This window comes from Onychostoma macrolepis, chromosome 13 (assembly GCF_012432095.1).
Source record: "Onychostoma macrolepis isolate SWU-2019 chromosome 13, ASM1243209v1, whole genome shotgun sequence".
In the NCBI taxonomy this organism is placed as follows: Eukaryota; Metazoa; Chordata; class Actinopteri; order Cypriniformes; family Cyprinidae; genus Onychostoma; species Onychostoma macrolepis.
Window position 1 is genome coordinate 21549013 of NC_081167.1, and position 12871 is coordinate 21561883.

At 40.5% G+C, this 12871-nt stretch overlaps 1 protein-coding gene and 1 long non-coding RNA gene across 5 annotated transcripts in view; both read left to right on the plus strand.

The window, feature by feature from the left end:
• Positions 1-12871, plus strand: part of macrod2 (mono-ADP ribosylhydrolase 2) — a 544600-nt gene that overhangs the window by 245412 nt on the left and 286317 nt on the right. The window lies entirely within an intron of this gene.
• Positions 2206-4785, plus strand: LOC131551897 (uncharacterized). Its single transcript, XR_009273842.1, has 3 exons — positions 2206-3182; positions 3787-4024; positions 4219-4785. It is a non-coding gene; the product is annotated as an uncharacterized LOC131551897 (long non-coding RNA).

A 12871-nucleotide genomic window follows, 5' to 3' on the forward strand; every position in this document is an offset into this window, starting at 1 on the left:
ACTCACCTCAATGTCGTTCTAAACCCATAAGACTAATTTAGAAATTTTAATTAAATCTGAGAGCTTTCTGACCCTGCATAGACAGCAGTGCAACTGACACGTTCAAGGCCCAGAAAAGTAGTAAGGACATCATTAAAATAGTCCATGTGACATCAGTGGGAACTTTTATGAAGCTACGAGAAAAAACAGAAATAACAGCTTTATTCAACAATTTCTTCTCTGTTGTTTCAGTCTTTGACTTGTGCATGCGTGTGGTGCTGCTGACGCATGAGCTGGCATTCTGACATAGAACCCGGATGCACTGCACAAGCAAAGGAATGCACACGCATGCATGGTGGTACTGTTGTGAACGTGCATCAAGACTAACACGGAAGAGTTATTAAAATTATTGAATAAAGTTGCTATTTTGTTTTCTTTGTGAACAAAAAATATTCTCGTAGATTCATAAAATTTAGGTTGAACCACATATGTCACATGGAATATTTTAACAATGTCCTTGAACGTGTGAGTTGTGTTGCTGTCTATTAAGTGTCAGAAAGCTCTGAGATTTCATCAGAAATATCTTAAATCATTAATTACTCGCCCTCATGTCGTTCCAAACCCGTAAAACCTTTTGTTCATCTTTGAACATAAATTAAGATATTTTTATTAAATCCAAGAGCTCTCTGACCCTCCATAGACAGCAACACAACTGCAATGTTCCCAGGTCCAGAAACAAGGGCATCGGTAAAACAGTCCATGTGACATCAGCCAAGATGTCACATGGACCGTTGTGTTGCTGTTTGTGGAGGGTCTGAGAGCTCTCAGATTTAATCAAAAATATCTTAATTTGTGTTCAAGATGAATGAAGGTCTTACGGGTTTGGAACGACATGAGGGTGAGTAATTACAGTTCTGTCATCATGTACTCACCCTCATGTCTTTCCAAACCCGTATGACTTTGATTATTCTATGAAACACAGATGATGATATTTCGAAACGGTGGACCTCATTGACATTCATTGTATGTACAATGACCCCCTCATTTGCATATATGGGTTTAGACTTGAGGGTGAGTAAATGACAGATGCCCCACTATTGTTTTTGTAACACTAAGTTATCTCCACATCATCCATGGTGATTTTGATTGTAATAACTTCATAATAAATGGCTGCAGGTGACAGGAAATTGGTCTCCTGTGAATGACGGCTAAATCGTTTGAGGCAGATGGTCAAGCTTGACCTGGTTCTGCCCTCTGTATGCTACCTTTAAATTGGTGTGTCTTCGTCAGAGATCAGAGAGAAAGATGGCAGTGCGTAAGTGTTTTAATACTCATTCTTAGCTCTGTTGTTTAAATTAATTCCTTGTTGCTAGGAAAGAATAGTTCGTTTCCTACCTATTTCTATTCTGCTTTTTCGTTGTGGTTTATATTTTGATTGCACTTATTGATCATTATAATAACTGCCCTTTAGCTTAAACTCCTTTCCTGCACTTAAGTGCGAAGTGTTAGTTCGATTTGAGCCATTGCCCTGCGATTGGCTGGTGGTTGTGCTAATTAAAAGCGACCACAGCGACTGTAAAAACTATTTAAACTGTTCGGGCACTGTTAGACCCGGGAGAAGGCGATTAGTCACCAGAAGAGACAGACGGCAGTGCGTAAGTGTTTTAATACTCATTCTTAGCTCTGTTGTTTAAATTAATTCCTTGTTGCTAGGAAAGAATAGTTCGTTTCCTACCTATTTCTATTCTGCTTTTTCGTTGTGGTTTATATTTTGATTGCACTTATTGATCATTATAATAACTGCCCTTTAGCTTAAACTCCTTTCCTGCACTTAAGTGCGAAGTGTTAGTTTCGATTTGAGCCATTGCCCTGCGATTGGCTGGTGGTTGTGCTAATTAAAAGCGACCACAGCTTTTTCACTCTAGACTGTGTATTTGTTTGAGGTGTGTGCGCTGACGCGAAGCGTCTGCGGAAGCGTTCAGCCGTCGTGTTCAGCCTCCTCGTGTGAAGACCGAGGAGTGTAAAGACCTGCGACTTTTTCCTGTGCGACTTGAACCGAGCAACGACACCGAGCTACACACTTAAGTATCTTTTTCCTTCCTCACTCTGCTCTCCTATCCTCTTTCCTTCTACCTCTATCATGTGTCTCCAAAACATTCCGGTTCTCTCTCAGCCACGCTCTAACATCACTGCAGACGGCAACGTAATACTGCTAACCTCGCCCTATCTCTACATCTTCCACTACACCTCTGGCTTTCTCTGTGGGTCTCTGGAATTGTCAGTCAGCCGTCAACAAAGCTGACTTCATTTCTGCCTTTTCTTTAAAATCCACTCTCAGCATCTTGGGCTTGACTGAGACCTGGATTCGTCCAGAAGACTCAGCAACCCCAGCTGCTCTCTCTACTAATTTCTCTTTCTCTCATACTTCGCGTCAAGTTGGTCGGGGTGGGGGTACTGGCCTGCTCGTTTCACACAATTGGAAATACTCAACCCACTCTACCCTTTGCAATTACAACTCATTTGAATGTCATGCCATTACTGTATCAGCTCCGATAAAACTCCAGATTGTGGTAATCTACCGTCCCCCTGGACAAATTCTAGCCACCTTCCTAGAGGAGCTGGACGGGTTGTTGTCCTCTTTGTGGAGGATGGCATTCCACTCTTAGTCTTTGGTGATTTCAACATTCACCTAGACAAGCCTTATGCTACAGACTTCCACTCGCTACTAGCTTCATTTGATCTCAATCGCCTTACCACTACTAGCACGCACAAATCAGGCAACCAACTTGATTTAATTTACACACGCAATTGTACTGCAGATAACATTCTGGTACAACCGCTACATATCTCGGACCATTTCTTCATTACATTTACACTACATTTTGCTACCCGTGTGCCACCAACCCCCCTACCGGTTACTTTTAGACGAAACCTGCGCTCCCTTTCTCCTTCCCATCTTTCCTCTGTAGTATCCTCCTCTCTTCCCTCACCTACCCATTTCTCATCTCTGGATGTAAACGCAGCTACTGAAACTTTATGCTCTACCTTAACTTCTTGTCTAGACGACATTTGTCCTCTCTCCTCTAGGTCAGCACGGACTGCCCCTTCTAACCCCTGGTTATCTGATGTTCTTCGTGAACATCGGACTAAACTCAGAGCGGCAGAGAGAAAATGGCACAAATCAAACAACCCGTCGGACCTGAGTAGGTATCAGTCTCTGCTCTCATCTTTCTCTGCTGATGTCCACACTGCCAAATCCTCACATTTCCACAACAAGATCAACAGCGCTCCAGACATGCGTAATCTCTTCAGAACATTTAATTCTCTCCTCTGTCCCCTCCACCACCTCCCACCACTTCTATTACAGCTGATGACTTTGCTACTTTTTACAGACAAAACTAGATCGATCAGTGATCAGTTCTCACCTCCACGCACACAGGACCCCCAACCAACCACTTCCACTGCTAAACCTCCCATTTTCTCCTTCTGTCCCCTGACGGAGGCTGAAGTATCCAAACTTCTCCTCTCCAACCATCCTACAACATGTCCTCTTGACCCAATCCCTCGCACCTTCTGCAAGCAATCTCTCCCACGCTCTTACCGACACTCACACACATCATCAACACATCCCTCCTCACAGGCATCTTCCCCACTGCGTTCAAGCAGGCTCGGGTAACCCCACTGCTCAAAAAACCTACATTAAACACTTCTCTTATAGAAAACTATAGACCTGTCTCTCTCCTTCCATTCATAGCGAAAACACTTGAACGTGTTGTCTTCAACCAGGTCTCATTGTTTCTTTCACAGAACAACAAACTGGACGCTAAACAGTCAGGTTTCAGGAGTGGCCATTCAACTGAGACTGCACTTCTCTCGGTCACTGAAGCCCTGCGAATTGCAAAAGCCCATTCCAAATCATCAGTCCTCATTCTGCTGGATCTATCTGCCGCGTTTGACACTGTCAATCATCAGATACTCCTCTCCACTCTCTCATCACTGGGCATCGCTGGAATTCCACTTCGCTGGTTTGAATCCTATCTCACTGGTAGGTCTTTCAGGGTGGCCTGGGAGGAGGTATCCAAAGCACATACACTGGTCACTGGGGTTCCTCAGGGATCGGTTCTTGGACCCTCCTCTTCTCCACATACACTACATCACTGGGTCCCATCATACAGGCACATGGATTCTCCTACCACTGCTATGCTGATGACACACAGCTCTATCTCTCTTTTCAACCAGATGATCCAACGGTAGCTGCAAGGATCTCAGGTTGCCTGGCAGACATCTCGGCATGGATGAAAGAACATCACCTCCAGCTCAACCTGGCAAAGACTGAGCTTCTTGTCTTTCCTGCCGCTCCAACTCTACAGCATGACATCACGATCCAGTTAGGTTCATCAACAATTACCCCATCAACTTCGGTCAGAAATCTTGGTGTAATCTTTGATGACCAGCTGACCTTCAAAGACCACATTGCAAAGACTGCTCGATCTTGCAGGTTTGCACTACACAACATCAGAAAGATCAGGCCCTTTCTGACGGAGCATGCTGCACAACTTCTTGTCCAGGCCCTTGTCATTTCTAGGCTGGACTACTGCAATGCTCTTCTGGCTGGACTTCCATCAAACACAGTCAAACCTCTACAAATGATTCAGAATGCGGCGGCACGACTGGTCTTCAAGGAACCCAAAAGAGCCCATGTTACACCTCTCTTTATCTCATTGCATTGGCTACCAATCGCAGCTCGCATCAAGTTCAAGACACTGATGCTTGCTCATAGAACAACCACAGGCTCAGCACCCGCCTACATGCACTCACTATTAAGAATCTACATCCCTCCAGAAATCTGAGATCTGCTAGTGAGCGGCGCCTCGTGGTACCATCACAAAGAGGCTCAAAATCACTCTCCAGAACATTCTCGTTCACCATTCCTGGCTGGTGGAATGATCTTCCCACCCATATTCGAGTACTGGATCCCTGTCAATCTTCAAGCAACAGCTGAAAACTCATCTCTTTCGACACTACTTGACTTCAACCTACACATAAAAAAAAAAAAAAAAAAAAAAAATCTTTCTCCTTACTTATTCCTTCCCTTGCTAGCTTGTACTTATTTAAACAATGCCTGAGACTTGGTGTTACAAGCACTTCCTTTGTCGAATTGCCTCTTCAAGATGAATCGCTTCATGTGTTCCCCAAATTGTAAGTCGCTTTGGATAAAAGCGTCTGCAAAATGACTAAATGTAAATGTAAATGTAAATGTACTGCTGTTTGCCAAGATGCTACATGTCTGGTTGGAATCATTTTCAAAATGTTATTTTCCAGCGGATAAATGATAAAAAAAAAAAAAACATTAAGAGCCAGTCAGAGTTTTAAAGCCACCCAACTTTAAGGAATTTGAGCATTTACAGTGGCAGACGACATAACCTTGGTGTGTGCTTGTTAGATAAACAGAACAGTATCCATTGGTATCCATTGGTGTCCATTGGTGAATACCAAAATAGTTGTCATTATTGTTGTCGTTCTTGGTGAATGGGCCTTTGCTGCCATACTGAATGTCTATTCACAGAGAGAAAATGTATGAGATATATGAATAAGCCTCATTTAAAGTTGGTAGAGACTCAGAGGAACTGAGGTCAAAGATCAGACATGCCAACTTCAGTAATGAGGTCCATGTAGAGGTCAGAGGCTGAGGAGACTGGAAATTCATTCACAGAAAACTTTGAAACAGTCATCCAAAACACTGTTTGGTGAGCTCTCTCAGGCCTTCGAATGATTTAAGGAGCTTCTGAGCGAGAATATAAAAACTGCTCAGCAGGACTGAGGTACTTTGTCACCCTGCGGGATTCTCAAATCTATAACCATTAAAGAGAATAGTGTGAAATTTGTTTAGGTATTATTCTTGTTTGGCACTTTTCATGCTGTTTTCACACTTGGTAAATTGTCCTGACCCAGATCTTATTGCCCCTGATCTGTTTTAGTGTGGGGCAACCACACTGTCAAGTTTTTTTCTTTTTTTTCTAAATTTGTATGCAAATTGCGTCTATAATCATCTCCACCATCATCAGTTTGAATACCTCTGGAATATGAATGAAATGTACTGTAATATATACAAGTTTACTTTTGATGTGGTTATTTCTATCTGAGGTGAACGATGTTTCAGGCTATCAAACAAAGCAATTTTTGGTCAACCAAAAAACGTTTTGGTCAAATTTAATCAAACCTTAAAGGGTTAGTTCACCCAAAAATGAAAATTCTGTCATTAATTACTCACCTCAATGTCGTTCTAAACCCATAAGACTAATTTAGAAATTTTAATTAAATCTGAGAGCTTTCTGACCCTGCATAGACAGCAGTGCAACTGACACGTTCAAGGCCCAGAAAAGTAGTAAGGACATCATTAAAATAGTCCATGTGACATCAGTGGGAACTTTTATGAAGCTACGAGAAAAAACAGAAATAACAGCTTTATTCAACAATTTCTTCTCTGTTGTTTCAGTCTTTGACTTGTGCATGCGTGTGGTGCTGCTGACGCATGAGCTGGCATTCTGACATAGAACCCGGATGCACTGCACAAGCAAAGGAATGCACACGCATGCATGGTGGTACTGTTGTGAACGTGCATCGAAGACTAACACGGAAGAGTTATTAAAATTATTGAATAAAGTTGCTATTTTTGTTTTCTTTGTGAACAAAAAAATATTCTCGTAGATTCATAAAATTTAGGTTGAACCACATATGTCACATGGAATATTTTAACAATGTCCTTGAACGTGTGAGTTGTGTTGCTGTCTATTAAGTGTCAGAAAGCTCTGAGATTTCATCAGAAATATCTTAAATCATTAATTACTCGCCCTCATGTCGTTCCAAACCCGTAAAACCTTTTGTTCATCTTTGGAACATAAATTAAGATATTTTTTATTAAATCCAAGAGCTCTCTGACCCTCCATAGACAGCAACACAACTGCAATGTTCCCAGGTCCAGAAACAAGGGCATCGGTAAAACAGTCCATGTGACATCAGCCAAGATGTCACATGGACCGTTGTGTTGCTGTTTGTGGAGGGTCTGTGAGCTCTCAGATTTAATCAAAAATATCTTAATTTGTGTTCCGAAGATGAATGAAGGTCTTACGGGTTTGGAACGACATGAGGGTGAGTAATTACAGTTCTGTCATCATGTACTCACCCTCATGTCTTTCCAAACCCGTATGACTTTGATTATTCTATGAAACACAGATGATGATATTTCGAAAACGGTGGACCTCATTGACATTCATTGTATGTACAATGACCCCCCTCATTTGCATATATGGGTTTAGACTTGAGGGTGAGTAAATGACAGATGCCCCACTATTGTTTTTGTAACACTAAGTTATCTCCACATCATCCATGGTGATTTTGATTGTAATAACTTCATAATAAATGGCTGCAGGTGACAGGAAATTGGTCTCCCTGTGAATGACGGCTAAATCGTTTGAGGCAGATGGTCAAGCTTGACCTGGTTCTGCCCTCTGTATGCTACCTTTAAATTGGTGTGTCTTCGTCAGAGATCAGAGAGAAAGATGGGCTCTCTAAAGAGGTTGTTTTTTAGTTGTAACTGTCATAAATCCATTGGATTTTGTCAGAAAAAGCTGCTTGTGTTTCTGTGCTGGTGTGAAGTTTTTTTTTTTTTTTCTACTTCTCAACCTCTGATGGCTTCAGAAACCCCCCAACCCAAAGAGCTAAAATGGAAAATGAAAATACAGAGGAGAAAATGAAACAAGCGAGTGGTGTAATGAGACTCCTTTGAGACGCTTGGGCCATATTTTCACCTCATTTTTTTCCTTCACCGCATCCCTTCATTGCTGATGTGCAGCACGTCATCCTTAGTGATCTTTAGAGTCACGGGCAGGCGGATCCGGTGGGTATAGTGGGAGGACAGTTACCGTACACTTGTTGAATATTGATTACCCCTGCTCCATTGGGAATTCATTTTTTCTCATGTTACGCCAGTCATACATCTTCAGTACAAGATGATGAAAACCCTTTCAAAGTTTTTCTTTTTCCACTCTGCCCGTTGCTGAATATGTCGTCTTCAGGTAAAGAGAGAGGACAAGTCATAAGGATTGCTTTTGTTGTTTTTTTTTTTTCTTTTTCTTTTCTTTCAGAATTTTCAATTTATATACGCAGGAACAAAAGGCAAGAAAATAATGAAACTCTAGATGAAAAAGGTCTGTAACTTTGAACTAAATTGCAAATGTAGAGAAGCTCCAAAGAAACCAAAACTTCCCATCTTCTTTATCTGTCAAAGAACTTGTGGCTTTGTTCCCAATAGGGATTAAAACCTCTTTGAAGGAATAGTTCAACCCAAAATGTAAATTCTGTCATTATATTTACTCACCTCATGTCATTTCAGATTCCTATGTTGTTATATGTTATTGTTGAACATTAAATAATATTTTATTTTTTGAAGAATATTTATACTGTTAGCTGTTTCTATTTATGTCTAGTCTGCTGGGATGGCTCACATATATCAGTGTATGTGATAATGTATTGTTTAAACGAACTGTAGCCTTTCTTGCAGCTGATCGACTGACAGAAATGACATTTTATGGGGGTGAGAGAAACAGGCAGAAAGGATAATGGAGGATTTATGACTGAAGCACTTGAAAAAAAAAAGTTTCAAAATGGATTATGGTATCACATAGTGTATTATTAAAGACTTTAGTCACCTGAGGCCAGGCTTTTGAGCTCTAGCATCTGTGCGTGTGGTGTGGTTTCAAAGCATTTCATTTCCGTTGCCTTCATTTGTTAATATGTGCTGGCTGTTTTTTTGGATTTTCACTGATTGACACATCTGTCTCACTGAGAGAGGATTCTCCAGAGGTGGCCATGATTAGCCTGTTAAAAGAATAGTTTACAAAAAAACATTAGTATTTACTCACATTCATGCCATCCAAAACCTGTAATCTTTCTTTCTTTCTTTCTTTCTTTCTGCACAGAACAAAAAAAATAGAACATTTTTTGTATAATCTTTACACAACATTTTTTTTTTTTCCCCATATAATGTTGTTGGCAGTCTCCATGGCCAGCCTGATCTCATTAGTATTCATAGGTGTTCACATGTAACACTGACATGTAGTATCTAAAATGCAAAATATTTACATACGCACAGCTTTGGAGACCTTTAGAGAGATCTTTATGAAAACTTTATATTTATATTAGAAATATATTCATTCTGTTCCTTTGTTTACTTATATATATATATATATATATATATATATATATATATATATATATATATATATATATATTTATTTATTTGCTTGGCATGTTCACTATGGACTGTCATTTGTACGAAATAAAGAAATCACCAAAAAGGAAATAATTTTCTATGTCTTTCATAATACAATATACAGTATTAGAACGTCGTGAGGGTGAGTAATGGCAGAATGTGTAATTTTGCATGAACTATTTCCTTAAAATAATAAAATACAAATCATTCATAAATCGGCGTGCACAATATTAATTCCCTCTCCCCTGCTTTGGTATACAAAATATCCAATTATCTGATCCCCTCAGTGTAATTGCTTTAACCTGTCAGCAGCATTGTCTGTAGCCCATATGCCTGGAGTGAACAGATAGGTGCTCTCATCTTTGAAACTACCGCTGCTATGATATTAATTGAGCTTCTGTCATTGCTGTCTCTGGCAAGTTTTTGTCATCAGAGGGCCCTTAGTGTTACCATTGACAGAATGAGAGAGAAAGTGTTGTGTGTGTGTGTGTTTGTGCACATGTTAGCAGATACCAGACAAGCTGCGCTAGCGCCTCACACCAGTCATCTAAGCCAGTCAATTAGCGGTCCCTGCAATTTTCATGATCCTTATTGTTCTCTGAAATGAGGTGGTGAGTGAATAAAAAGCTGCTGTCAGCTTTGCAGCAGTGTTGACTGCTTTAAAAGCCAAAACAAAGAAAGTCTCTCTCTGCCTGCTTGGGATGTTTGGTCTGGATGCATGGTGAATATTCCCACAGATTGCCGAAACACGTGGGTGTTTGTAGTGCTCTAAGCATCCACTTCGTCCGCATCCAGGTGCACGTAGGCGAAGGAGAACTTCTTTGCTCAGTGAAGGGTTATGTTAAGAGGACGCTAACATCCGCTGGAAGCATTAGCAGGATCTGTTGACCCATTGCGGCTAATGAAATCCTCTGCCAAAGCTGCTTCAAATGAAGCACCATCCAAAAACCATCCGTCCAAATTTGTTCTAAAGGCCCACAGACGTACAAGATGTCTTTTCATTGGTCGGCCGTGTTGTTTTGGACCTAATGGGATTTCAGGTAGGGCTCTATGCTTTTATGTCGTTCCATGTGGCCTCTTGGGCTCAGATGATATTGAGCCGTCTCCTCATCCATCTTGATTAAATGAGATAATGAGGATTTCACATTTGACCAATCGTGTGCATCCGGACCAGAACCGCCATAGGGTCAATTACTACACAGATCCTTCATTTCGTTCTTTTTTTTTTCTCCGCCATAAATCAATTTCAGGCTCGTAAACAAAGGTGGCATGAAATCTGGCAGTTGATACTATGGTTTGAAGTCCAAATGGCCTTTTTTCACTAAGTACCTCATATAGCTGGTTTAGGAGCTAGGTGATGCTAATTTTTCATGGCAGTTCAATTACATTCTCCCTGCCCTCTTTTTTTCCCCCTTTCTCTCCATTTCTGCTTTTGGAATCCGTCTTCTGTGAGAATTCATGATGGTGAAGTGCCAAGAATAAGACCGAGCAGCAGTGCCTGAGGGAGCCCTTTCATTTGTTCACAATTCACACAGCATAGAACATGGCTCCACTCAAAGACATGCAATATGGAGATGAGAATGCAAGAGAAGCAGGAATTTACTATTGAACAGGTTGTAAATACAGCAGGGAAGAAGGTAGACCACGGGAATGAAAGACAGGTGCATGCTTCTGACACGTGGAGGAAACATGCCAAGCAATGCATCTGTTTGTGCATCAGCTTTTTCATTTATGAGCTTTTGTCTCTAATGAAAAAAGTATTTAGTATGTCCAGCAATGGCACATTGACTTGATTAAAACGCAGAAGGCTTTGTTGCTGTGCCATTTTCACCACTGCTTTCCAATTAAGTTTTTTCCCCTTTTATCATATATTTATCATAAAGTCCACATATCAGTGATCCAAAATTGTGACCCTGGCCCACAAAACCAGTCTTAAGTCGCTGGGGTATATTTGTAGCAATAGCCAAAAATACATTGTACGGGTCAAAATTATCCATTTTTATTTTATGCCAAAAATCATTAGGATATTAAGTAAAGATCATGTTCCATGAAGATATTTAGTAAATTTCCTACTGTAAATATGTCAAAACTTCATTTTTGATTAGTAATATGCATTGCCAATAACTTCATTTGATCAGCTTTAAAGGCGATTTTCTCAATATTTCGATTTTTTTGCACCCTCAGATTCCAGATTTTCAAATAGTTGTATTTCAGCCAAATATTGTCCTATTCTAACAAACCATACATCAATGGAAAGCTTATTTATTCAGCTTATTTTATTTCAGAAAATTGACACTTAAGACTGGTTTTGTGGTCCAGGGTTACAATTGTCCAAAATTACATGACAAAAATGTTATATATAATGGTATATATAAACAAAAATATTATAGATCATTCACATCAAAATCGCCACACCCTGACTGTAATTGGTACGTAGATATGTAATAATTTCCATTATGACATTCATGTTTCCAAATTTCTTAAGCAAAGGAAGGAGCTGCAGACCAGTGCAAGGTAACCCATGGTTTTGTTAGCATCACATCCGCACTCGTCTGATTACAGCTCTGTGACTCCGACTCTAGACTAAGACTGGCAAATTAATTGGCCTGTCAATCACAACAAACTCTAAGTCTTCGCTTTACAGAAAAAAAAATAAAATAAAATGTGTGAGGTGACGGAAAGCATCCAAAATAAGACACTGGTGCCTTTTTGGAGTAGAGGGTGACCAAGGCTCATAATCATTTAGGAAATGTGGAAACGTGAATGTTTTACATGAACGAACTCCCTTTTTTCCCCTTCTATTGCCTTTCTGTTTAACTCCTTAATTTGCCAGTCCTCCATTTAGCCATGACAGGCCTTTTGACTATGATCATCAATCATTTCTTTTGTAACAATAACCAGTTTAGTCTGAGAGGTCAAAGTTCAAGGTGAGTGAAGGTCTACTCCATCCTGTGAATCAAATTGATCACATTAATGAATGTACCCTGGGGATTTTGCTTTACTTTTTGTGAGCATTTGTGGATGTTTTGATTTAATGGAGTAATTGTTCCCAACTGTCCTAATTAATGCAGCCATCAGCTCGTAGATCAATAGAGAGTGTAGTGATTGATCTTACTATGGCAACGACGGCGCATGTCATTGTTGTTCTAAAGCGAATGTGTTTTCTGCTGTAATTGCTACAGCTTATGCAACATATGCTTTGACGTGTGCATGTTTATGGTACAAGCAGTACCGGCTCAGTCTGGCTTTTAAAAAACACTTCCTTTTTTATTTTTTCCTTCCTCCAGGTTGAGATGTATTGTCAACATGGCCTTTTATTGCGCCGGCTGTCGTCTTTGTGCGTGTTTGTGCTCTCAATGTCTCATACTGCATTTTCCCCCTCTAAATGTTAATTATATTGCTATGCTTCTCTTTTGTGTCTGCTTTGCCATGCATGCAATGCCGGCACACTCCTGCCTATTGACGCTCCATTCAAAATGTCAGCATTGTAGTCTAGTGTGCAGAGAGCTGTTTTCTAAGGTTCCTCAGGCACGCTGTGGTCAGGTTTCTGGCCTGCATTCAAATCTGGAGAGTGCTGTCATGTAGGGACAATGGAAGGGAAATGGATAGTGCTGTTCTGTT